General features: G+C 45.7%; 1 long non-coding RNA gene, 1 other non-coding gene and 1 pseudogene across 3 annotated transcripts; 1 reads left to right on the top strand and 2 right to left on the bottom strand.

Annotated features, from left to right (window-relative positions):
• Window positions 1-756: 756 nt before the first annotated feature.
• On the bottom strand, window positions 757-2,534 carry LOC127321036 (uncharacterized). 2 transcript variants are annotated; one of them, XR_007863797.2, is made up of 4 exons: window positions 2,042-2,534; window positions 1,827-1,894; window positions 1,509-1,650; window positions 757-1,425 (listed from the first exon to the last, which is right to left on the bottom strand). It is a non-coding gene; the product is annotated as an uncharacterized lncRNA (long non-coding RNA). The 2 variants fall into 2 exon arrangements; XR_007863796.1 differs by having other exon boundaries at window positions 757-1,421; window positions 2,042-2,531.
• Window positions 2,535-18,223: 15,689 nt separating this feature from the next.
• Window positions 18,224-25,188, bottom strand: LOC127321034 (uncharacterized; annotated as a pseudogene).
• On the top strand, window positions 24,592-24,697 carry LOC127321046 (small nucleolar RNA R71). The gene has a single exon (XR_007863802.1). It is a non-coding gene; the product is annotated as a small nucleolar RNA R71 (small nucleolar RNA).
• Window positions 25,189-25,983: the final 795 nt, after the last annotated feature.

Genomic DNA, 25,983 nt, shown 5'->3' with positions numbered 1-25,983 from the left:
TCACGTATTTCTTCTATGTATATTCTTCAAGCCCAACCCTGATCGCGGCCCACCTCTGACTCGGTCAAAATCTGGTGATAACAGAGTGGGAGACGATTTTTCACTGAACCGCCGACGCGCCGGGCCCGCGTCGGTTCGCCTCACTTTTCGGTGTGTCCGGCGTCCCCGGAGCGTCCTCTGTGGGACGGGGACGGGCTCGGGGCGCCGGACACCGTATCGGGCCGCGCCGGACAAAAATGGACTTTGGTGGACGCGGCTGGTACGATTTTTTGGTCCGGCGCACCCCAAATCCTTTTGGGGGACGCTTTGAGGGACGCGGCTGGAGATGCTATTATTTTCCTTCCTTGATCTGGAGCGATCTCCTCTGATTGATTACACACGCGAAGGCGTCAAGTCTATCCGGTCATGCATCAGCTGCTTTTGATTATAAAAGTGAAACTATGTGCCAGATGTTGGATTCCATTGATCGCTCACCTGAGGACTGGGCGTGATTCGTCTGCCGTACGTAGAACTACTAGCGAAGGTGCCCGTGCGTTGCACCGGGAGAAACATATTCGAACGCTCTAGGAAGCTCTAACATAGCATGGTCAATGAAAGTATGCCTTGTTATTTTTCCACTTGTATAGTTGTCTAAATAAATTCTACTATTAGGTTTGCATTGATATGGTGGACTCTCTAAATGTCCCTCTCTACAGGTATTTTTATTTAATAACTAAAGCTACATCAAATTGTATAGAAATTGTATAGAAATTATCATTAGCGTAACCCATATATTTTCATTACCATAACTTTGGGTAACCCATGTGTTAATGCAATCTTAGGCTAGAGATAATCACAACAACATTGTTTCCGTATAATTTCTATCTGACTTGTCGGATCAAACCATAGCAGCCTTATTGTCGTGCTTCCATCTAGCCACCCACGTCTCCCTCCGAATCCACATTTGCTCTGGTCCGCGGGTCCACAAAAACCCTGGCTCACGGTGTGTCAATGTCATGATGCGTTTGCATCGAAGGACAATGCTGAGACGATTCACCACAGGGGAGGGAGGGTTTGGGTTTATGCGTCAATTCTTTGCCATAATTGGAGCCGACGTCATGCCAAAATTGTGTCGCGGGTTGCCGGAGGGTCTCTGTAAGGCCAAAGTGCCAAACCTTGATAAGCCGAGGTGAGTCGACAATCGCTGTGCCAAGATGGATCGTTGGTCGTCGCTGCCGCCATCGCGAAGATCGAGGTTGTGGCGTTCTGGTTGTTGCCTCTATCCCTGCCGATCCCGAGAGGTTTGGGCGCGCGGGGCTGGGGACTGGGGTGCATCACACATTCTGCTGATCCCGGGAGGGCACCATCGCATCCTCGATTGAGGAGAAGGGGTCGGCCTACTCCACCTCCTCTGCGTTGCCTCCTCAACAGCAGCCACCGTTCTTCCTCCAGGACCAATACAGAAACAGAAGTCAGCAATTATATGAAGACACAATAAATAGAAAATATCAATTTATACCAGGCAATACCTAGAACAGTGTAGGTTAAAGCTGATGGTTAATGGTGCACTCTTGTCCGCTCACAGTAGCGCCGCACATGAACTGCTCCCTCTCCCATTTGCTGATGCTGCTACGTTCAGTTCAGCAATCAAACCACACACGTGCATGCTATCTATTTTGTTAACAAACACACATTAAAATCGTAGATTTGTATTCAAGCAGAATCCGAAAACTTTCGAGCGGCCATGGCGGTCACCACAAGTCCAGAAAACCCACGAATCAAATCAAGAAGCAGGCAGCTCCAGACGACAAGAGAAAAGAACTGAAAAATAGGGGATTTATCTGTACCTGGGAACGATGAAGACATTGATAGGAACCCAAATTAAATCCAACCAGTCCGTGGTTAGGATGGGAGCCTGGGGCAAAGGAGGTCCGCGAGCATCAGATTAGCGGCAAAGAATAACTTCTGGCGGCGACCATCGGCCCCGACATGAATTGAGGATAAAAAAAAAATCGAGGATTGAATGGGGAACGAATTGGTAGAGGTGAGCGAGCAAGCATACAAATCCGTCGACCTCCACCAGAGCCCTTAGTGGGCTCGCTCCAGGCGGCCTCTTCGTCGGCATGCGAACTGCTCGAGTGCTAGCATTCACCCAAGGATGACGCCACGCGGTGCGCTGCCAGATGCGCGATTAGCGGTGGTAGCTGCGGGAGTCTCGGGCTCGAGAGCCGCCATGTCGCGTGGTGCAAGGGGGAGAGAGCGGGTCAACCTTCGAATCCGCTACCGGGTCCCCGGACCGGCCGTCCGCGCGAGATGGTGACGATCTGGTGCGGGCGACGGACGGAGCGCGCGGTGCGGTACGCGATCTGGGCCAGGCGTGGATGGGCGGAAGCGGTGGGGCGAGGTTGTGCGGGCTTTGGCGGGGCGAAGCGCTGGTGGGCAGCGGGCGGCGTTGGTGGTGTGCGTGCGGGGGTGGGTGGACCAGGCGGCGGAGGGGCGCGGAGCCGTGGAGGCGGTGGCCGGGACGGCAGAGCAGTTATCTGAAAAACCTACATGAACCGGTATGGTGGCAATGTGATGTATTATGTGCTTTGGTGGGAGGGCAAAACGGTCATAAAAATTGTTGGACGAAAATTTTGGCAGAAACCTTAGCTCCTTTATTATTAGGTATAGATAGCAAAAGTGCCCGTGCGTTGCATCGGGAGAAGCTAAAACTTTAACGCTCTAATGAAACATCCGTGATGACATTTCTCCTATTTGCCATTGTCAAGAAAGGCTGTCACATTTGTTCTATTCGTGACGAACATGTTTAATAGTAAGATGAGCTCTACTTTTAATACTATACAATGAAAAGGGGAACAATAATATGCTAAATAAAAACAACAATGAAGAAATGAATTAAAGAAGAAACCTAGGTATCGAGGTTCTTCGATTAAGTATCAGGCTGAAAGCAAAATTTGTAGGCTGTATTATTTTTTCCAACCAGTGATCAGGATAAATTATTGCAAGAAAATAGAAACATGAGCAAATGCATGTTCAAGAATTCATTCTGCGGTTCCCTTCGCAAGCAAACAAAAGTACAGTATTAGAAAATGAATCAATGTCAGTAACACCCTACGATATCCGAAGTGCTTGCAACTTACAAGACTATTCGATGCAGGCATAGGCGGACCCAACCGTGTCTAAGCTCGGACACGCGCCCAGGCTCCCAACCGTGTCTAAGCATGGGCACGCGCCTAGGCTTCTGTCCAGCGACGCAACACATTTTGATGAAAATTTGACGAGTATTTTGATAAAAAATTGGCTGGGCTTATAGTGCATCGAGGCTTGATGAAAATCTTGGGTCCGCAACTGGGTGCAGGATGGTAGAATTCATGACTACTGCATAATTTCTCTGCATAAAATCCACGGTGCATCTCTTGTACAAGAATAGAATTTTGCTTAGCCAAAATTTCAGAAAATTCTTGTGAAAAATCAGCTGATCAATTCAGTTTGCCTCAACTGTCCATACTGTCACGAACTCGCACATATAGGCCATCAAAGCCTCCCTTGCATGTAGGCTTAACATGATGGTCTGGGTCTCCTGGGTATAGTTGTTTCTCAGATAATACTGGGAGAAGCTCTCAGATATTTCAGCAGCTTATTTTAGCACCAACACCATCCTTTGGAGCACAGATTCCCTCGTTGGACATATCTCTCCAGCCTGAAATTTTCGCTACCATTGATTCCCTCCTCGGACATATCTCTCCAGCCTGAAATTTTCGCTACCATTGGTGTTCAGTTCCGCTCCAGCAGCACCCACGAACGTCCCTGTAGAGCTCCGCCTCCGTTCTTTTTTCCGGGCCGTGGCCAGGATTAATCTACCGCCCCTGCTCCTTACACATCCTTCACAACCAAGCAGTCATCCCATGCTCCTCCACCCAGCCTCGACCGTGGCGCACGAGTTCGGCACAGATATGCGCGCCGGCTGCCGAATATCGTCAACTCGCACGTCATCACCTCATCCGACAACCTTGCCGGCTCGCACGTCCTTGCTTCCCTCGAGCTGCTTGCACCTGATCAACCTGCCACGAGAGGGCCTAGATCTTGGAGGCGGAGAGGTTTTGGGCTTCTGCGGTCTCGTCCCGCCGGCCGGAGGAGGAGGAGGTCCCCGGTTGCCGGAGATCGGGGGAGGAGGTCGCCGGTTGCCAGAGATCGGAGGAGCAGGTGACGCGGCTTCCTCAGTGACGACCCGGAGTGGAGTTTGTGGTGGGGGAAAAGTAAAACAAACGAATCGGTAGTGGCATATGTGTGTATTATGCGATTTTGTGGGAGGCTAAATCGGTCCGAAAAAGTGTTGGACCAAGGAAACAATCCTCCCTTTATTATTAGGTATAGATCATTAAATTAAATCAAAACGTATTGTTTTATATGTTTATATCCATGTGTTGATCAAATTCAAATATAATGGGGTCTTCAATTAACCTACTTCCTCCGTCTTTATATACAAGGCCAGTTTATTTTTCGAGATAAACTTTGACTAATAATTGGATCAACCAAATATGAGTTACATACTATTCAAAACTATATCATCGGATGCACATTTCGATAACATATAACTTATATTTAGTTAACTAAATCATTAGTCGAAGTTTAACACGACAAACAATGTGGCATTGTATTCAGGAACAGAGGGAGTATCTATTATGCCGTGTATTTGTGAAAATCATAGAGCCATTGTGTTGCTACGACCACATTAAACCTAACAATCAGGGTTTTTTTACCATAATAATTATACTTGTGTGTGCAACATGAGAGAAAAAAAACTTCACCTAGATGCCAAAGTAATTTCTAGTTGGCATTGCAGGAGAGCGCCGGATTAGTCGACGCTCAGCTACTCTAAGATAATGATCCTACGGTTATTAACTTTGTTCTTCATCCTTGATAGAGAAGCATAGTACTCTCCCTCTAAGGAAAAAAAAACTGCTCAACTTTTTTTAGATACGGATATATCTACGGCTAAGCTATGTTGCACCCGATGAAAAGATGTGCTTGTTCCTTCTCAATTCTATAGTTCTATTGCTAAAGAGACATTTGTTGAAGGGGAGCAACCTGGACATGGCAGGTGTCACACATAAATACTACAACGGCCGTTCTCAAGAGAAGATTGAGATAATGGTTCCATACCATGACATACCAGGAAGTTCAACAACAAATCTAGCTTAGGCATGAACATCGCATTAAATTCTACAGGAAAAAGAAGCAGATATGAGTGAATGTGGTCACTGCCGTCGCAGTGGGCACCCTTTTCGCATCACCGTGAGGGCAGCAATCTGCGGTCGCCGCCATCACTGTGGCCGCTATGGATGAGGAGCAGGCGCTTCCACGACAGGTCGCTCGGGGTCAGCCCCGTCACGCGTTTTCCAACAGGGTAGTAGGGCATTGGCGCCCCTTGAAAACCCACCGTGTATCGCGACCACCTGGTCACCTGCGCTGCAGTTCAGCCACTGCCAGCCGGTGAACTAAGGCAACATCCACGCGCAGGCGATCTCCGGCTCCGCGCAGCTCAGGCCGTCGTACGTCCTTTATTAGTTGGTAAAGATAAAGATATTAGTAGTTCTTTCTTCCTTTGTAAATATTGTACTTGGTTTAAACCTTTATTAATAAAAAAATTGCAGTGGGATTCCCACTGTTTCACCCTAAAAAAAAGATATTAGTAGGTAAAGATATCAATATGTTAATCCTCATATGGATTTTTTCCTGTAAATATTATCTTACGGAAATATTCCATGAGCCTCAACTTTCGGTGGTTTCATGACATAAGATTTGAACTGAGCTTGTGTGGACAATCCAGGAATTCTCTCGTCTAGAGGGTCCCTCATCGTAGAGGAATATTTGAAGACCAAATCCTGATGCTTGTACTCGAGACAGTATATGCAGAGGCATGCCTACTTGCTCATCACTTTGTCTGGAACAGAAAAGACAACTGATGAATGAAAGTAAGCAAATTATATCTCCAGGAGGCTGTAAAGCATATTTGAGGACCAAAAGGTTATACCAGCATATGAATAAACGTTGTGTTTCCAGTACCATTATTAATGAGCATGATAATTATCTGCCAACATTTAAAGCTGCATTCCGTGCCTGAGATTTTGAAGCCAGCAATTTTTTTCATCATGGTATACTTGTAGCATTGGTAAGTCTGACCCTCTATGATCTCTTCAGTATACTCAGTTAATCAAATATATAAACATGTGCTTCCTTTGTAGCACGAGCAGAAAGTGCAAATCTCTAGGGTTGCCGTTAAATAGAACTGAAACATCTCGATCCAGAACTTGATCGATTCAATTCAGGAATATCACATACTGTGCCTCCACTTGTCTCTCATGTTAAGACAATCCCTGGCCTTCACTTTAGAAGATTTTCAAATAGTATCATATACTGAATTTGCATAGTTGCCTGAAACCAAACATTGTAGACTGTTAGAAAGAATACATAGCACAGCTTAACAATAGAGCATACAATCGCTACAAGTTAAAAAGTGGTTTGTTACTGCAGGAATTAAACAAAGACATGGTTTACGGTAGCAGCAAGGATGGGAAAAACAACATGCGAGCAACAGATCAGTACCGCTGCGATGCTGCCGAAGGCTTCAATGGAGCCATGAGGAGAGGTTGGCGATGGCGAGTGAAGTGATGTGCTCCACGACATGAAATTGTCTGCTGCTGGTTCAGCACAACGCGAAGTCGCGAACTGTACCAGTGTAGCGTAGCAGTAGCAGTTCAACACAACGTTTATATTCACTGGTATTGACCAAATCTTACAGTGTCCCGAAAGAAGTCAACATCCTTATCCCCTCGAGGCCTCGACCAATCCCTACCCTTACTTCACGCCATTGGTGATTCTAACATCCTCCCAATCTCATGCCCCCAGAGTCCCATACCCGTTCCCTCTGCTCCTTGTCCCCTACCTCCTCCCGGATCCCATGGCTGCACCTCACCAGATCGACTCCTCCACACCGCGCCCCGTCCTCCCATGGACTCTGCTCCCCACCTGGCCGCATCCCTGCAAGCTATACACCGACGTGGCAGCGCTCCAGCCTCGTATTAAGATTGGAATCAGCGCGTATCTCCCAGTTGGTCTGTGACGACATCGTCGATGTTGGGGAGCGTTCCCGAGAAGGCTGGGCAGAACGAGACGGCGGGGGTTGTGATTCCCTTGGATACGGAAGGGAGAAGGGACCTGGGCAGGCGGCAGGAGCAGAGTGCTCGAGGTCGTGGGGAGCGGAGGGACCCGGCGCAGCCGGGCTGGCCTTGGGGGTTCGGGAGGAAGGTGCCGCGCCGAATCACAGGGCGGGATATCGCATAAGGCCCATCGACTGGCTATGGAATGTTTTAACGAATCGTTTTCTGGCTTGCCGGTGGCAAGTTGAAGTAATTTGGACAAACTTTGGGAGTAGTAAAAAACGGACGACCGAAACCCTTTTTGCTTTATTATTAGGGAGAGACTAGGACATTTGCCCGTGCGTTGCTACGGGTTGACTTTTTATTTTTAAGTCATGCAAATTTTCATAACTTGAGATCAGTTTTTTTTTTTCAAAATGTCGGCGGGTCGCCCTGGTGCAAGATGGCAATCCAACCCAAGGTGAGTCCAGGCAAAGCCAACACCGCGGCATGGTGCCAGGGACGATGGCCTTTGGGAGCGTCTATGCTCCCTTTAGACCAGACGGTGAGAATGGTGGCGAGCCAATAGATAATGATTCTACTACACTCGTCCATCTGTAACTCGTCGGCGGTGTTGTGGTACAGAGAAAGGAAGCAGCCACGGAGACGGTAGTGGGCGCTTTGGCGAGTGCCGAGGTAAGAGCATCTCTAGCAGACATCCCAAACCCCGGATCCCAAAAACGCTGATAGAAGGCACCCCAAATGTGTTTTGCAGACAAAAAAATGATTTGCAGTCATTACACAGCAAAAGGAAACCCAAAGACAGCATATTCCTTATACTGGCCCACGAACAGGATTTTTTTCTCCTTCTTCTTCCTCAAACTTCTCTTCCCTACGCCCGCGTCCGTCCCCGCACCAGCCACGCCCGCGCCCGCCCGCCCCCGCGCCGGCCACGCCGGCCGCGTCCCGGCCACGCCCGATCGCGCCGCGCCGGCACGAGCTCGCCCGTCCCGTCCACCCGCGCGCCGCCCCGGCCACGCCCGCCCGCCCCGTGCAGACACGAGCTCGCCCGCCCCGGCCGCGTCCGCCTCGCCGGACACGAGCTCCGGCGAATTTTGGCCCCGACTCCGGCGACTCCTGCGAATTTTGGTAGTCTCCGAAGGTTGTACGGGCATTCGCGCCAACGCGAAAGTTGAGATGGAGTTCGCCTAGAAAGGCCTCGCGGAACTGGTTATTTGAAGTTTGCGCGACGCGAATCGGGGCGGTCTGGATTTTTTTTTTTTTTTGGAAATGGGGTACTGGATCTAGACGGTCCCTTTTTTCGCCTCCGAACCGAAAATCGGCGGTTATTATGCGGATGGGGGATCTGCTAGAGATGCTCTAAGGAACTCCATTCCACTCTCGTACGTGTCCCTCTAATTAGCCACCACCCACCAATAACGACATTGATCTAGCGGATTCACCATGGACATTTTCTTTCCTTCAGATTCACCGTGAAATAAAGTGGACTTATTAGGAAACATTTTGGCGGTGTGTTTTTTTCTGAAGCATTTGTTATCTGAAACAATAATTAGATAATTCATAAACAATTTATGAGTAATACATGCTCTTTCCTTGTATGATTCAAAGAATAGAATGCAATAGAATGTTCCTTTACCTACGTAGCTAAACCTAGCAAGAAAAAAAGGCCAATGTACATTCGTAGCTAATCAAAGGAAAAAATTAAAAGCCCACACCTATACCTTCTTCTCCACAAACCGCACGATAAGAGGTAAAAAATACTTCCGAAGTGCTCTCATCTCATGTCGCTGCCACGGGACTTCTACCTATGTCACATCAGCTGGGGCCTGGCCACCTGGGCCCCCTTGAATTTGTGGCGCTCGATGCCACACCTATTTGGCCAAGTTCCAAATCACAGAGCAACATAAAGAGAAATCAAGCGCACTGTAACTTCACCTGCAGTTCGGTATTATCTTGAACAAAATTCAGCATTGCATGGCGCAGAGGTGCTAGGCCAGTGAGGCCTGCGGAGCAGCCAAACATCAATAAACGAAATGGACCTATAAATTAAGCCAATAAAGATTATTCTAGCAACAGGCCAAGCGAAGGCAGCAACAGCGAGGCATGTTACAAGTTTCCTCTCGTCGGCCACGACGGAGCGGCTCGTCCAAGCCAGAGACGAAGCTAGGGATGGCGAGGCCTCCGCCCGTCGAGGTGACATCGGTGCCCAGGGTCGATGGCTTGATCGCTGGCTCTGCATCCTTGCGACACTTCGTCCGACTTTTCTGGACTGACGGAGGCTACTGACCGGTCGATGGTGGTGGGACGGCAAGGCTTCAATCAATAGGAATTACGGAGTACATGGTAGCATGAAGTGAAGTGAATCAAGATTATGTCCCTTGTCCAAGCAAAGTCCTAACCACCTTGACATAACAAGCTAATCTTATTCCTGATCCTAATCATCTTGACACAGGCAGTAACTTCCAGCACGAAAGAAACAATCTCAGAGCAGGGCTGTAACCCTGTTTTCGTTGAAGCCATCCATCCCGTGAACAGCTAGTTGATGGTCTGGTGAACATGTTTACGGGATGAGGCAAGGAACAATCTCAGAGCATACTCTGCTCCCTCTCATCGCTTTCACCACCCATCCCGGCACGACGCTGCCTCCCGACGGCATTAATCTGATGGATGAAGACTAAGCAGTATGCATGTCGCCTCGGTGTTGGCCTTGTCGAACAGATCCCTCGCCGTACACGCGCCCACTCCCACGAGCACCCCGGCGAGCTGCGTCTTCCCTGTCCGAGCTGCGTCTTCCCTGTACGACCTCAGCTCGAGCTTGCATTGATCGGCACCGGCGACGTCCTGGAAACTGAACCCCGTCTTGGTTACCTCCTAGACGCTGCCGTCCCTGGAGAAGCGCACGCGCTCCACATTGCTACCTCTTTGAAGATCATCTGCAATCCTTTCATACTGCACCTCCGGGATCACATAGTCGGGGTTGCCCTCTGGTTCTGCAGCCTGTCCTCCTCCACCTCGGCGCCCACACCAAATAGATGATCTTGCTAACGTTGTTCTTGGTTGGGCTTGGATTCCTGGCCATATTGTCTAGATTCATGTCGATCTGATCCTCAACGAAAAAACCTCCCACGAAAGTCGATCTGATCCTCGACGAAAAAACCTCAAACGAAAGTCGATCTGATCCTGATTGGGCCGATGAATCAAGTTATTATTTATAAGCGTTTACATGGACCCCGTGTATACAGAGGCGGGATTCAATCCGGAGTTGAGTTTCACGTAACAGAGTTGAACTCCCCTCGAAAAAAAAGTAACAGAGTTGGACTCTTTCTTTCGACCGAGGGCGAGAGAAGCTCACAAATCGATTAGCAACCGGTGGCAACGGAACTCGTACGATTTTAGGACTCGGGACGACGGACGAAAATTATCAACCAAAAGACGGACCAAACCACGGAAACGCTTCTCCCTTTATTATTAGGTATAGGTATAGATTACTGCACACGCACAGTAATGCACTTATTACCGCTCATTTGCATCAAAGACAATCTCAGATGCTACATTGGCCTGATTCGTCTGCAGTAGAACTATTACTGCACACGTACAGTAATGCACTTATCTACCGTTCATTTGCATCAAAGACAATCTCAGATGCTACATTGGCGTGATTCGTCCGCAGTAGAACTATTACTGCACACGTACAGTAATGCACTTATCTACCGTTCATTTGCATCAAAGACAATCTAGATGCTACCTTGGATCTCTTCTTCTTCTCCGGTTTCTGCAAGTCTACGTGTAGCAAAGAGTGCCCTTAGAGCATCTCCATCCGTTTCCTCGGGAGACCCAGACCCTCAAGGCGTCTTTTTTTTCATCCGGATGAACGAATCGTGCCTCCAGAATCTCGTTTTCGTTCGGATTTGGGCTTCCATCCGTCCGGCGAGCCCAGGTCATCCCCGCCCCCTCCCCCGGGAGCGCTCGGGGTTTCCGGACGAAACGAAAGAGCGGAAAACGTCGAGAAAACTTCCCGCGCGGATGGTGGCCCTGACTTGTCGGCGACAGAGGCCAATCGCCTTCCACGCGCTTCAAAAGCCTGCCGCCGGTCAGTCTTCGCCGAACGCGTAGCTTCCACGCGGCGTCGCCTCAGATTCACGCGCGTCTCCCTCTATTTATCGCGGAACCTACCGCATCTGGCCACAATCAACACCGCCGTCACCCTCCTCTCCCCAGCCTTGTCTTCTCTCCCCAATCCGCCTCTAGCGAGCAATGGCGCGCCACGGCACGGCAAACAACGGCTTCGACCGTCGTTCACTACACCAGAGGGAGGCGGGACTCCTGCACATGTCGGGCTACCCGGCGCCGCCGGACTTCCGTGTGCCCGGAGGATGGCGCCTGAGCGCGGTGGGCGTCCCGATCCAGCCACTTCCGGTGGGAGGTGACGAGCTCGACGCCGCTATCGACGATGTGCGGGTCACCCTCACCGAGGAGCAGCGCGCGGAGGAGCGGTACCTCGCCGACAACTACAACGTCCGAACGAGTTCTTCTGTCTCCAGCACGAATGGGTGCTCGCAGCGTACGACGGTCCTCCCCCTCCCCCCCTCCTCCATCACGTAACAACGCTGCCGGCCGCCGCCGCTGGTGGGGTGCACCGGGCCGCACACTCGCCCGTGTGCTCGCGCACATCGAGGCAGGCAACTCCCCCCGGGGATGCTGCTGGCGGTGCCGTTTCGGCACACCGTTTTTGTGGTGACCCTGCATACCACTGCATGTTGTAGTATACCAGTGTTGATATAACATTCACGAAGTACCAATCCGCAAATATTACATCCCTCAGAGTAGTACAACAGAACATAGCTGGTCCATAACTCATTCATTTATTATTACAAACCATATGTACATATCATCACGGAGTTCCTCCTGGGTCCTGAGAGGAATACTTCTGGGTTCAAGGTGAACCCAACCTAGCTTACAATATACTAGTCTTAGCAGGTCATACATTTATTCTACACGAGCAACTGATACGTCTCTAACATATCGATAATTTCTTGTGTTCCATGCTTGTTTTATGATGATACACACATGTTTTGTACATACTTTATGTCATTTTTATGCATTTTCCGGCACTAACCTATTAACGAGATGCCGAAGAGCCAGTTGCTGTTTTCTGCTGTTTTTTGGTTTCAGAAATTCTAGTGAGGAAATATTCTCGGAATTGGACGAAATCAACGCCCAGGATCTTATTTTTCCACGAAGCTTCCAGAAGTCCGAAAGGGAAACGAAGTGGGGCGACGAGGCGACGCCACAACAGGGCAGCGCGGCCCAGGCCCTGGCCGCGCGGCCCTAGCGTGTGGGTCCCTCGCGTCGCCCCTAAACCTACCTCTCCGCCTATAAGAAGCCTTCGTCGATAATAACTCCAGTACCGGGAGCCACGATATGGAAAACCTTCCAGAGACGCCGCCGCCGCCAATCCCATCTCGGGGGATTCAGGAGATCGCCTCCGGCACCCTGCCGGAGAGGGGAATCATCTCCCGGAGGACTCTTCACCGCCATGGTCGCCTCTGGAGTGATGAGTGAGTAGTTCACCCCTGGATTATGGGTCCATAGCAGTAGCTAGATGGTCGTCTTCTCCTAATTGTGCTATCATTGTCGATCTTGTGAGCTGCCTAACATGATCAAGATCATCTATTTGTAATGCTACATGTTGCGTTTGTTGGGATCCGATGAATATGGAATGCTATGTTATGTTGATTATTAATCTATCATCTATGTGTTGTTTATGATCTTGCATGCTCTCCGTTATTAGTAGAGGCTCTGGCCAAGTCGTTACTTGTAACTCCAAGAGGAAGTATTTATGCTCGATAGTGGGTTCATTCCTCCATTAAATCTGGGACAGTGATAGAAAGTTCTAAGGTTGTGGATGTGTTGTTGCCACTAGGGATAAAACATCAATGCTATGTCTAAGGATATTTGTGTTGATTACACTACGCACCATACTTAATGCAATTGTCTATTGTTTGCAACTTAATACTAGAAGGGGTTCGGATGATAACCTGAAGGTGGACTTTTTAGGCATAGATGCATGCTGGATAGCGGTCTATGTACTTTGTCGTAATGCCCAAATAAATCTCACACTACTCATCATAACATGTATCTGCATTATCATGTCCTCTTTATTTGTCAATTGCCCAACTGTAATTTGTTCACCCAACATGCTATTTCTTATGGGAGAGACACCACTAGTGAACTGTGGACCTCGGTCCATTCTTTACATCGAATGCAATCTACTGCAATACTTATTTCTACTGTTTTCTGCAAACATCATCATCCACACTATACATCTAATCCTTTGTTACATCAAGCCGGTGAGATTGACAAACTCACTGTCACGTTGGGGCAAAGTATCTTGGTTGTGTTGTGCAGGTTCCACGTTGGCGCCGGAATCCCTAGTGTTGCGCCGCACTACACTCCGCCACCATCAACCTTCAACGTTCTTCTTGGCTCCTACTAGTTCGATAAACCTTGGTTTCTTACTGAGGGAAAATTGCCGCTGTACGCATCACACCTTGCTCTTGGGGTTCCCAACGGACGCGTGTTGTACGCGTATCAGCAACTAAGTACTAAAGTGTTCATACTGCTCGGATATTACTACTATAATATCAGCCTATGCTTGTTCTCCTTCGGAACCCTCCCTGGCTCCGTATACGATGAGGTAATCCACTCCCTCTACACCTCCTGAGAGGTCTGGCTCTTCATAGCAGATCCCATCTGCTCCTTCTTGGCCATCGGTGTCCTCCTCAAGATGATTCAGGCAATCTAAGCAAGGGATTTAAGAGTGGTATGAGTACGAGCGTACTGAACAAGTTCATATTAGGAAAGAGGTGTTTAATATACTAACTACGATACTAGACCAGAAAGTCTAATACCAATGCATGTTTTAATAACCATTTCTTCAAAAGATTGCTTTTATTAAGAAGAACTATGTCCGTCAGCCTTCACCGGTTTACTAGAACTTCATGGAGTTCCTTTCCGGCAACGTTCGTAGTTCCAAATCCCGGAACAAGGAGTGACATGTCATGATTCATTACACTCTGCAGAGGTGTGTTGCTTTACCCATAAGAGATCTTAACCTTAGTGTCAACTGAGCAGCTTTCCCGTCCACACTTCCGTTGGTGTGAGGCCCGGTATAAGGTCTTAGCCAATCATATTCCTCCGCTACCTCGCACACCCACCCTTTGTTGAAAATCCGACCTTGGGTCCTCGTAGGGCTATATCACTTGGATATCTTCCGACCTCAACAACTACCAGGTCGCAACCATGGTCCTTCGCCGGTCAATGCAACCCATCATAGACCGCATTACCGTGGGGAATTAGAATGGGATCCCCACCCTCAAGTTGCTCCCGCAAGATACAACTGCTACGGTAAGCGCATCCGTTGATGTACGAGAGGTGGAAATACAATTGACTACTCCGTCCCACTCCAGATCTTATGGTTAACACGAGTTTTACGGCACAAGAATCACTGGACGACATTTGTTGTTTAATCCTAGATGGATATAAACCCATTGCAATGGAACCTCCACCATGTCAACACATTCCATGGTTCCATTGCCAACCACATAGTCATATTCATAGTTATGAAAATAGTGCTTTTGCTTTTCATGGAAGGGTGGTAAGTATAGTACTTTGCAACTAATTTGGTAAAAAATACTCAAGTGAAATGAGCAAGCGATGAACTTGCCTGAAGACTGCAAAGTGTTGCAGTTCGATGGTGTGGACTGACCCTTGTCCTCGGTTGCTGAAAGATAGCATCATTTTCTGATAAGGGCAATGGTTAAAGAAGCAATTATGCATGATTTCAGCTTTTAGGGTTTTGTCCCCCCTTCCCGGTGTTTTATCATTTTATGTCAGAGTTAATTACTAAGAACAATTTAGGGATACTTCTTAAAACTAAATTTCTACCTTAGAATATTGCCAAGGTGTTTTTAAGTCCAAATGCATTTATGGACTTATTTTTATCATTAAAAATATAAGGGTTGATTCTTAATGATTAATTCCTTGCTTTTAAATATGACTCATTTATAATTGTGTCAAAAAATCCTATTCATATTTTATTATGATAGAGAATTTTATGCTGAGTGGTTATCATTTTTTTTTAGAGATATATTTATTTTCTAAAAATTCTGGAAAGATTCACTTAATTAGTCATTTTTGAAATGACCAAAATGCCCCTCGGGCCCACCATTCAGGCAGCCCGAGCTGGTTAGGTCGGACCAGCCCATTGGGCTCGGTCCAACCGACCCAATCGAGCCCGTAGATGCCATTTCGTCCTAACCCTAACTCTTCCCCGACGCTCTGGCGGTCTGCCGTCGCCGCTGCCGTCGCCGAATTGTTCCGGCCGACTCCGGCCATCCCCGGCGATGAGATCGGTCGCAAACTGACCGCCTCTCGACGGCGCATCTGATGATCCGAGTCGATCTGGGATTCATCATCGCCACCGTTCGCCCCCAACTCTTCGGCAACACGGCCGCAAGGATCTGCGGCGACGCGCCGCCCGCCGGTGCTCCTGGTGCTGTGGTGTCGCCGTGCCCTGCCGTGGTGGTGCAGGGCGCTGCGGCGTCGCCGTGGCCTGGTGTGGCATGGCGCTGCCGTGCCCCCGGCGTGTGCCGCCATGGCCGCCATGGCCGCGTTCGTCGACCCGCTTCACCTGTAAGTGCTTCATCGCCTCCCCTTTCTCTCTCAGCTCTTCTCCTCCTTCTCCTAGCTTGAGCTGCGGCTGCTCCTCCTCATGGAGATGTGATCTATTGCAAATATAGTGTGAGGTATATTGTTTCTCCACAGGGATTAAAATACTCAGTTTCCAATTTCAAACAGCTTGATTACACATACATTTTGGATTTTTCTTCTACTGGGAACAGATTCCTTGCAACTATTTCTATTCTAGGATATGACAGCAGCAACAAAGAGGGCTAAGGAAGAATCAACGCTATCACACAATAACAAAAGCAAGAGAGACAAGGATTAGATTAACACCACAAGCAATAGACTAGGGGAAAAAGGAATCACGCACAGATCACTAATCCATCATAACAGTTTTGGTCTCGATGAACAATCTCAACCGCATATCAAGTTTTCTCATCTCACGATCACATAATTCTATTATTCAGCGAAGAAACAACACAAAGGGGGAAGGTCAGATTTGTCACCGTGCTCTGGTTCGTTCTTCCTTGATCTCGGCACTCACTTGTCGAAGATGATCAGATCAGGTCAGCAAAGGAAGCAGAGAGGAAGACCGGGAGAGATTGGATCTAGATCTCCTTTCGCCGTCCTCCTCCTTTTCAGCTTCTTGGCGCGCACGACAGATTGACAGGCTGGTGGTCTGGATGGGTGAGGATGGATCCCTCCTTCACGCGTGCGGTGCTTCTTATCTCCATCGAGGGCAGCGTGGGAGTGGTTGGCATGGCAGCGCCGTTCGCGGGAGCCTGCCGTAGTCTCTCCATTTTGTACATAACCCCTAGAGCTTCTTGTAACTGAGCTTAACTCCGTCTTCTAATGAATTTGGACTGAATTTGATTGAAATTTGAATGAATAAGGTGCAGTTGAAGAGGTTTGGGCCTTGGCGCCCTAATCTGCAAATGAAAATGAACAATGTTGTCATTTGACAAAGAAATGATTCAAATGGTATGTATTTGTATTGCAATGTATGATGATTATGTAATAGAATTTTTGTATCAAAAACAGGGATATCAAAATCCCCCACACTTAAAACTTTACTTGTCCTCAAGTAATTTTGGGTACAGGACCGGCAAATTAAAATGAATAGTGCAAGAGTCATAAGCAATCTATATTGTACTCTACTGTAGAATAGGATTACTAGACATAGAATGTTGATTACTGCAAGATGAGAATCATGCAACTAGCTCATGTAAGCAAAATGAAGTAGAGAGAACAGTCTTGCCATGAACAAATGTAGTCACTGTTTTAAAGAAATATCAGGCGATGAAAATTGCAAAAAGGTAGTCAACAAGGTTACTCAGTCAGAAGGTTAGCAAGAAAGAATCGACAAGATTTAATCAATTGGCATTTTCTGATCCTTTATGAATTGGCCTTTTATCATCTCCTTAGAGAATTTTTATAACTCAGATTTGCTTGTTTCCTTTGGCCAACAAAAACTTATAATGGTCAATGAATAAAGGTCATACCCCATCTCTCAGTCCAGGTGATCGGTCCAGAGACAAACACACCCAGCTGAGCGCAAGGGTATTAAAATGTTAGACTCCATCTCCCAGACTGAATGTCCACTCCAAGGAGCACCACACCCAGCTGGGAACAGGAGAATTAGCGAAATATAAGTTAAACAAATGGGTTAGAAAAACTGTTAGCATCCTTAACCAAGGTTAGACATCCAATCCAAGGATCACATGGGTCCAACTTGTTTCGGGATTAATTATATGTTAGCTTGTGAGCAATTTCATCACCATTATCACTTCATCATAGTTTAAACATCCAATCCCGAGATCACATGGGTCCAACTAGCTTCAGTGATAATTGACACTAAATTAAAACAAGCGACTTCAGGATTTCCAAGGCAAAGACAGTTTTAACTCTTTCAGAGAAGTTTTTCATAAGTTAAATGAATGAATTCCATTTGCAATAGTCAACAGAGAATGCTTAGTAAAACAGACCTACACCATAGAGTTATATAGAACAATCATGAATCTTGCACTAATCTATGTTTTCATTGCATAAGTCGAAAATGAGATCCAAATTCTGAGAGTTTGCGGCAAAATCCTCTATACTTAAATTTTACAAAAGCAAGCTAAAAGAACAAGAAACAGCTCACCGGATATTTCTCTTAAATCGAAAGTCATGTAAATCCACCTTCACTTCCTAAATAATTCAACTCATCTTACCTATCTGAATATAACATGAACAAAAAGGTGATTGCAAAACAGAAATTACTATGTAGATATATATTCATATGTAAATGATGTATTATTTTAAATTAAGTAGAAAGGATATATAATTATCTTCTCAGGTTGCCTCCTGAGCAGCGCTTGTTTTAGGTCGTTAGCTTGACCTAGCTTCCTCCACAACTATCCAGCTTCAACTTGCCCAGTCTCCTCATCTTCATTCTCTTCCTCCATTTCAACAGGCATCTTGTCGCCAAATCTATAAGGCTTCAATCTCTGCCCATTGATCTTCATGGTTCCCTCTGATTGACTCTGTACCTCAAACGCTTCATTTCCTACCACTTTCTTGACTGTATATGGGCCAAACCATCTGGACTTAAACTTCCCAGGTAATAAGTGGAATCTAGAATCGTACACCAATAATGCATCTCCAACTTGGAAATTTTTCCTTTGAATATTCCTATCATGCAACCTTTTGGTTTTCTCCTTGTAAATCTTTGAGCTCTCATAAGCATCGTGCCTTAACTCTTCCAATTCACACAACTGCAATTTTTTGTGTTTCCCAGCTTTTGATTGGTCCATGTTTAGTTTTCTCATTGCCCATTGTGCCTTATGTTCCAATTCAACAGGAAGATGGCAAGCTTTCCCATACACCAACCTGAAAGGTGACATTCCTATTGGTGTTTTGTATCATGTTCTGTATGCCCATAAGGCATCTGGCAACTTATCAGCTTAATCTGATCTTGATTTGGACACAACTTTCTCAAGAATGTGTTTTATTTCCCTGTTCGACACTTCCACTTGACCATTCGCTTGCTGATGGTATGGTGTTGTGACTTTGTGATTGTGTACTTCATATTTGGTCAGCAAGGCTGCAAGCTTTTCATTGTTAAAATGAGTTCCTCCATCACTAATAACAACTCTGGGCACACCAAATCTTGAAAATATCACTGTCTTGAACAATTTACACACTGCCTTAGAATCTGCATTGGTGACAGGAACTGCTTCTACCCATTTTGACACATAGTCCACTGCCACTAAGATGTGCTTGAAGCCTTTGGATGATGGAAGTGGCCCAACAAAATCGACTCCCTAGACATCAAAAAGCTCCACCTCCAATATCCCCTGTTGTGGCATCTCATTTCTTCTTGTGATTTTACCAGTTATCTGACATGGATCACATTTCTTTATCTAATCATTTACATCATGGAAAAGGGTTGGCCAAAAGAAACCAGCTTGCAACACCTTAGCTTGAGTTTTCATGATTCCTGAATGACCCCCATAATTTCCAGAGTGACAATGATAAATGATATCATGTACTTCCTCTTTAGGTATGCACCTCCTCATAATTCCATCAGCACAATGCTTGAATAAAAATGGTTCATCCCATGAATATATTTTTGCCTCATGCAAGAACTTCTTCTTCTGGTCATAGGAGAAGTCCTTGGGTACAATTTCACAAACTAGATAGTTGACAATATCTGCATACAAAGGTAATTTGCTACTCACTTCCATCAACTGTTCCCCTGGCATTTCATCATTCATAGGGGTGGAATTATCCACCACAATCCTTGACAAGTGATTTGCTACCAGATTTTCAGCTCCGTTTTTATCTCTTATCTCCATATCAAATTCCTGTAACAGAAGCACCCATCTGATCAATCTTGGCTTGGCATCCTTTTTGTTGAGCAAATATCTGAGAGCAGCATGATCTGTGAAGACTATGCTCTTATTACCAATCAGATATACTCTGAATTTGTCATAGGCATACACCACCGCAAGGAGCTCCTTTTCTGTGGTTGTGTAATTAACCTGAGCTTCGTCCAATGTCTTGCTGGCATACTGAATTACATGCAGTTCTCTTCCTTTCCTCTGCCCTAACACAGCCCCAACAGCAAAATCACTAGCATCACACATCACTTCGAATGGAAGCCCCATTCTGGAGGTTGGACAATTGGTGCAGTAATAAGTGCCTGCTTCAAAGCATCAAATGCTTGCACACATTCCTCCCCAAATTCAAACTTCACATCATTATTCAAATGATTAGTAAGAGGCTTTGCTATCTTGGAAAAATTCTGAATGAATCTCCTATAGAATCCTGCATGTCCAAGAAAACTCATGATGCCCTTGACATTAATGGGAGGTGGCATCCTTGCAATGGCTTCGACTTTTGCCTTGTCAACTTCCATACCTCTAACAGACACAAGGTGGCCCAAAACAATTCCTTCTCTGACTAGAAAGTGACATTTCTCCCAATTGAGGATGAGATTCTGTTCTGAGCATCTATGCAATATGGTTGCAAGATTTTTCAAGTAGTCCTCAAAATCTTTTCCATATACTGTAAAGTCATCCATAAATACCTCCATGATCTTCTCTATATATTCTGTGAAAATAGATTGCGTGCATCTCTGAAATGTCCTTGGAGCGTTGCATAATCCAAAAGGCAATCTCTTATAAGCAAATGTGCCATAAGGACAGGTGAATATAGTCTTCTCTTGATCTGCTGGATGAATAGGTATTTGAAGAAACCCAGAGTATCCATCAAGATAATAGTAATATTCTTGTCCTGCTAGTCTCTCAAGCATTTGGTCTATAAAAGGTAAAGGAAAATGTTCCTTCTTGTTGCTTTGTTTAATTTCCTAAAATCGGTACACATTCTCCATCCTGTCACTGGTCTCATGGTGATGAGCTGCCTAAAAGCATTTTCAACTACTGTAAAGCCACCTTTCTTAGGAACAAGGTGAATTGGACTACCCACTCACTGTCTGAAATGGGATAAATCATTCCGGCTGAAAGTAACTTTAGTATTTCTTTCTTCACCACTTCTTGCAATTGTGGATTCAATCTCCTCTGGCCTTCCCTGGATGGCTTGGCATTTTCTTCTAGATGGATTCTATGAGAACAAACAGAAGCATCAATTCATTTTATATCATCTATGGAGTATTGATACGTCTCAAACGTATCTATAATTTCTTATGTTCCATGCTAGTTTTATGACAATACTCACATGTTTTATATACACTTTATATCATTTTTATGCATTTTCCGGTACTAACCTATTAACAAGATGCCGAAGCGCCAGTTCCTGTTTTCTGCTGTTTTTGGTTTCAGAAATCCTACACAGGAAATATTCTCGGAATTGGACGAAACAAAAGCCCACGGTCTTATTTTCCACGGAGTCTTCCAGAAAATCGAAGAGGAGACGAAGAGGGGACACGAGGCGGCCACACCATAGGGGGCGCGGCCCCACCCCTGGCCGCGCCGCCATATGGGATGGGCCCCTCGGGCGTCCCCCGACTCTGCCCCTTCACCTATATAATCCTTCCATCGCGAAAACCCTAGTACCGAGAGCCATGATACGAGAAAAGTTACTGAGACGCCACCGCCATCAACCCCATCTCGGGGGTTCTGAAGATCGCCTCCGGCACCCTGTCGGAGAGGGGAATCATCACCGGAGGGCTCTACATCACCATGCCCGCCTCCAGACTGATGCGTGAGTAGTTCATCCTTGGACTATGGGTCCATGGCAGTAGCTAGATGGTTGTCTTCTCTTCTTGTGCTATCATGTTTAGGTCTTGTGAGCTTCCTATCATGATCAAGATCATCTTATTGTAATGCTACATGTTGTGTTTGTTGGGATCCGATGAATATGGAATACTATGTCAAGTTGATTATCGATCTATCATATATGTGTTGTTTATGATCTTGCATGCTCTCCGTTGCTAGTAGAGGCCTGGCCAAGTTGATACTTGTAACTCTAAGAGGGAGTATTTATGCTCGATAGTGGGTTCATGTCTCCATTGAATCTGGGGGAGTGACAGCAACCCCTAAGGTTGTGGATGTGTTGTTTCCACTAGGGATAAACCATCAATGCTTTGTCTAAGGATATTTGTATTGTTTACATTACGCACAGTACTTAATGCAATTGTCTGTTGTTTGCAACTTAATACTGGAAGGGGTGCGGATGCTAACCCGAAGGTGAACTTTTTAGGCATAGATGCATGCTGGATAGCGGTCTATGTTCTTTGTCGTGATGCCCTAAGTAAATCTCATAGTAGTCATCATGATATGTATGTGCATTGTTATGCCCTATCTATTTGTCAATTGCCCAACTGTAATTTGTTCACCCAACATGTTATTTATCTTATTGGAAAGACACCACTAGTGAATTGTGGACCCCGGTCCATTCTTTTACATCTGAAATACAACCTACTACAATCATTGTTCTCTGTTGTTCTTTGCAAGCAAACATCATTCTCCACACCATACGTTTAATCCTTTGTTTATAGCAAGCCGGTGAGATTGACAACCTCACTGCTAAGTTGGGGCAAAGTAGTTTGATTGTGTTGTGCAGGTTCCACGTTGGCGCCGTAATCCCTGGTGTTGCGCCGCACTACACTCCTTCACCAACAACCTTCACGTGGACTTCATCTCCTACTGGTTCGATAACCTTGGTTTCTTACTGAGGAAATACATGCTGCTGTACGCATCACACCTTCCTCTTGGGGTTCCCAACGGACATGTGCTTTACCGTCACAAGAGCTACTTTCCTGGCGCCGTTGCAAGACCCGTCACGCGCAAGCAGCAAGTATCCATTCACATTTTTGTACATATTTAGTAGGGATAGTAAAGCTTCTTCTTGATGGTTGGTAAGCATGGCACTGATAATAACTGGATGAATCCTTGCCTTCTCAAGGAAAGCATATTTCAGATGAGGTGGCAATGCCTTTAATTCCAGAATACACCTGGCGTCTCCTGATTCTTCATCCTCTAGAACTTGCTCCTCAGTCTCTCTTATACCGCACAATTCACAAACTGTCATTTGTCCAGGTGTTATGAACACTCCTAGATCTGGTTCATCTGTACTTTGCTTTTCTTCAATCAATTCCATTACCTCATGTTCAATAACATCGATAGCCAGACACTGATCTTGACACTTAGGTAATTTACTTGCATGCTGCATATTAAACTCCACTTCTTCCTGACCAAATCTAAGTTTAAGTTTCCCTCCTTGAACATCAATAACTGCACCAGCAGTAGCCAAGAAAGGTCTTCCCAAAATTAAAGCATCACTTTTCTCTTCCATTTCAAGGATAACGAAATCAACAGGATATTCAAACTTGCCAACAATCACTAGTACATCTTCAATAACACCAGATGGTTTCCTCAAAGTTCTGTCAGCCAACTGCAATGTAATGGGAGTTGGTTTTAATTCCCCAAGTACAAGAGTTGTACTAAATGATAAAGGCAACACACTGACTGAAGATCCCAAATCACATAGAGCATAAATTTTCTTCCACCCACATCACAAGGCAAAGAGAAACTCCCTGGGTCTTCTAGCTTAGCTGGTAATCTGTCTTGTATTACTGCACTGCATTCCTTTGTCAGGGATATTACCTCAGGCTCATCTAAATTTCTCCTCTTGGTTATTAATTATTTCAAGAACTTGGCATAAATTGGAATATGTGTCACAACATCAAGGATAGGAATGGTTATTTGCACATCTTTCATCACCTCAAGAAACTTTGCATATTGCTTGTCTTCCTTACTTTTCTCTAATCTCTCAGGAAATGGAATTTTCTGAACATTTACTTCAATAGTGGACTTCATTGGTTCTTGGACGTTTTCACTTAACTCACCTTCTTTTCCTTTTGCTGGCTTTTCAACAGATTGAGATTCTCACATGGGCTGCCTTAAGTGAGGTGCCACATATGGAGCCTTCAAGATTGGCCTAGTATTCTTGCCACTTCTTGTTGTAATAACTTCAGTCGATGTAATTTCTCCGCATTGCTTAGGATTCATTTCTGTTTGAGAGGGTAACTTGTTGTCATTGTTGCTGACTTGCAAATTTGAAACTCCCATGGTCAAATGCTGCATAGTCTTGATAAACAATTCTGACTGCATTTTCATAGTTTCCTGCATGCCACTGAACATTTCTTTCTGAAGCTTCATCATTTCACTAATGTCAACAACACTTCCTGACTGAACCACTGGTTGTTGTGATGGCTGATAAGCCAGAGCTTGTTGTTTGTAACTCGAATTATTTTGGGCCGAGGAACTTGGCTGACCACCTGTCTTATATGAAAGATTTGGATGATTTCTCCAAGATGGGTTATAATTCTGTGAGTAGGGTCCTTGGTTCTGAGCATAATTAACTTCTTGAATTTGACTGCCTGCACCCAATAGGACTCCACATCCCTGTGCTGTATGACCCAATTCTCCACATATCTGGCAGATGTTAGTTGATTGCACTGCTGAGACTACATCACAAGATTTTCCTTCTGTTATCATTTGAGTCATTTGCTTAGTGAATCTCTCAACATGGGCTGCTACTGCATCGTTACTCGACAATTGGTGCACACCTTGTTGGACAGGATGGATGGCCCTTTTGTTTGACCAAGAGAAATTGTGACTCGCCATTCTCTCAACCAATTCAGTAGCTTCTGCCAGGGTCTTGTTCATTATCCCACCACCAGCAGCTGAATCAACAAATGATCTGGTCTGTTCAGTTAATCCCTTATAAAAGGTTTGCAGTATTAGCCATTGTTCTTGCCCATGATTTGGACACATTCTTATCAACCCCTGGTACCTCTGCCAAGCATCATACAGACTCTCACCACTAAACTGAACAAATCTAGTAATTCTATCTCTATATTCTGCAGCTTTTGTTGGTGGAAAGTACCTCTCAAAGAATGCTTGCATTATATTCTGCCAAGTATCCCTGCAGTGATGAGGCAGAGCATGGAACCACATCCTTGCATTTCCTGACAAAGAGAATGGAAACAACTGCATCCTTATTGCTTTAGGTGGAACCGTGGAACTCCATTTTTTTTGAGTGTATTGCAGTACTCCAAGAAAGTCATCATATGGTCATGAGGATTTTCTAATGCAGTTCCACTAAAAGTATGATGCTGCACCATATTAATTAATGCAGGCTTCAGTTCAAAATTGTTTGCAGCTATGGCAGGCATAATCACCTCAGATCCACCCACTTGGTCCCTTGGTATCCATAAATCTCTCAGCAGTTTCTCACCCATCTTATCAGTAACCTTAGCTGCCCTCTGCGTCAACTCTCTCCTTCTCCTTAGCAAGGTTCTCTCAATCTCTGGATCAAAATCAGCTAAGGGTGACACTTCACTGTTCGGCATCCATCAGTTTCCTGAAATCTCTGTTATAAATCTATAATCACACCACAACCAACAACCGTTAAAGGTTAGTGAACAAAACCACTAACAAATCTCTAGACCAATCGGACGATATAACCAAATCAAAACAAAGATAGAACAACAATCAAGTCTGTCATACTTTTGCAAACTTTCAATATCCAATCCCCGGCAACGGCGCCAATTTGATCTATTGCAAATATAGTGTGAGGTATATCGTTTCTCCACAGGGATTGAAATACTGAGTTTCCAATTTCAAATAGCTTGATTACACATATATTTTGGATTTTTCTTCTACTGGGAACATATTCCTTGCAACTATTTCTATTCTAGGATATGACAGCAGCAACAAAGAGGGATAAGGAAGAATCAACGCTACCACACAATAACAAAAGCAAGAGAGACAAGGATCAGATTAACACCACAAGAAATAGACTAGGGGAAAAAGGAATCACACACAGATCACTAATCCATCATAATAGTTTTGGTCTCGATGAACAATCTCAACCGCATATCAAGTTTTCTGTCGTCGTGGTGAACGGACAGATGCCATAGGATGGCTTAGATTGGGGCCGAATGGACGCAAGAGGATTCGGGGGAGGGTTTGCGATTAGATGGAAGAACTTCCGGATGCTTTCCTCAAGAACACAGCCAGAGACCGGTATACAAGAAGAGAGACAAGAGGAAGAACTCTTTACTAGATCGCTAGCTTCATTGATCTCAATATGGTTACAAGTTCTGTACACTGATCTCTCCTGTCGTCTCGCGCCTGTAAGAGGC

The sequence above is a fragment of the Lolium perenne genome, chromosome 6 (assembly GCF_019359855.2).
Source record: "Lolium perenne isolate Kyuss_39 chromosome 6, Kyuss_2.0, whole genome shotgun sequence".
Lineage (NCBI taxonomy): Eukaryota > Viridiplantae > Streptophyta > Magnoliopsida > Poales > Poaceae > Lolium > Lolium perenne.
This window is presented reverse-complemented; position numbering and strand designations above follow the sequence as displayed.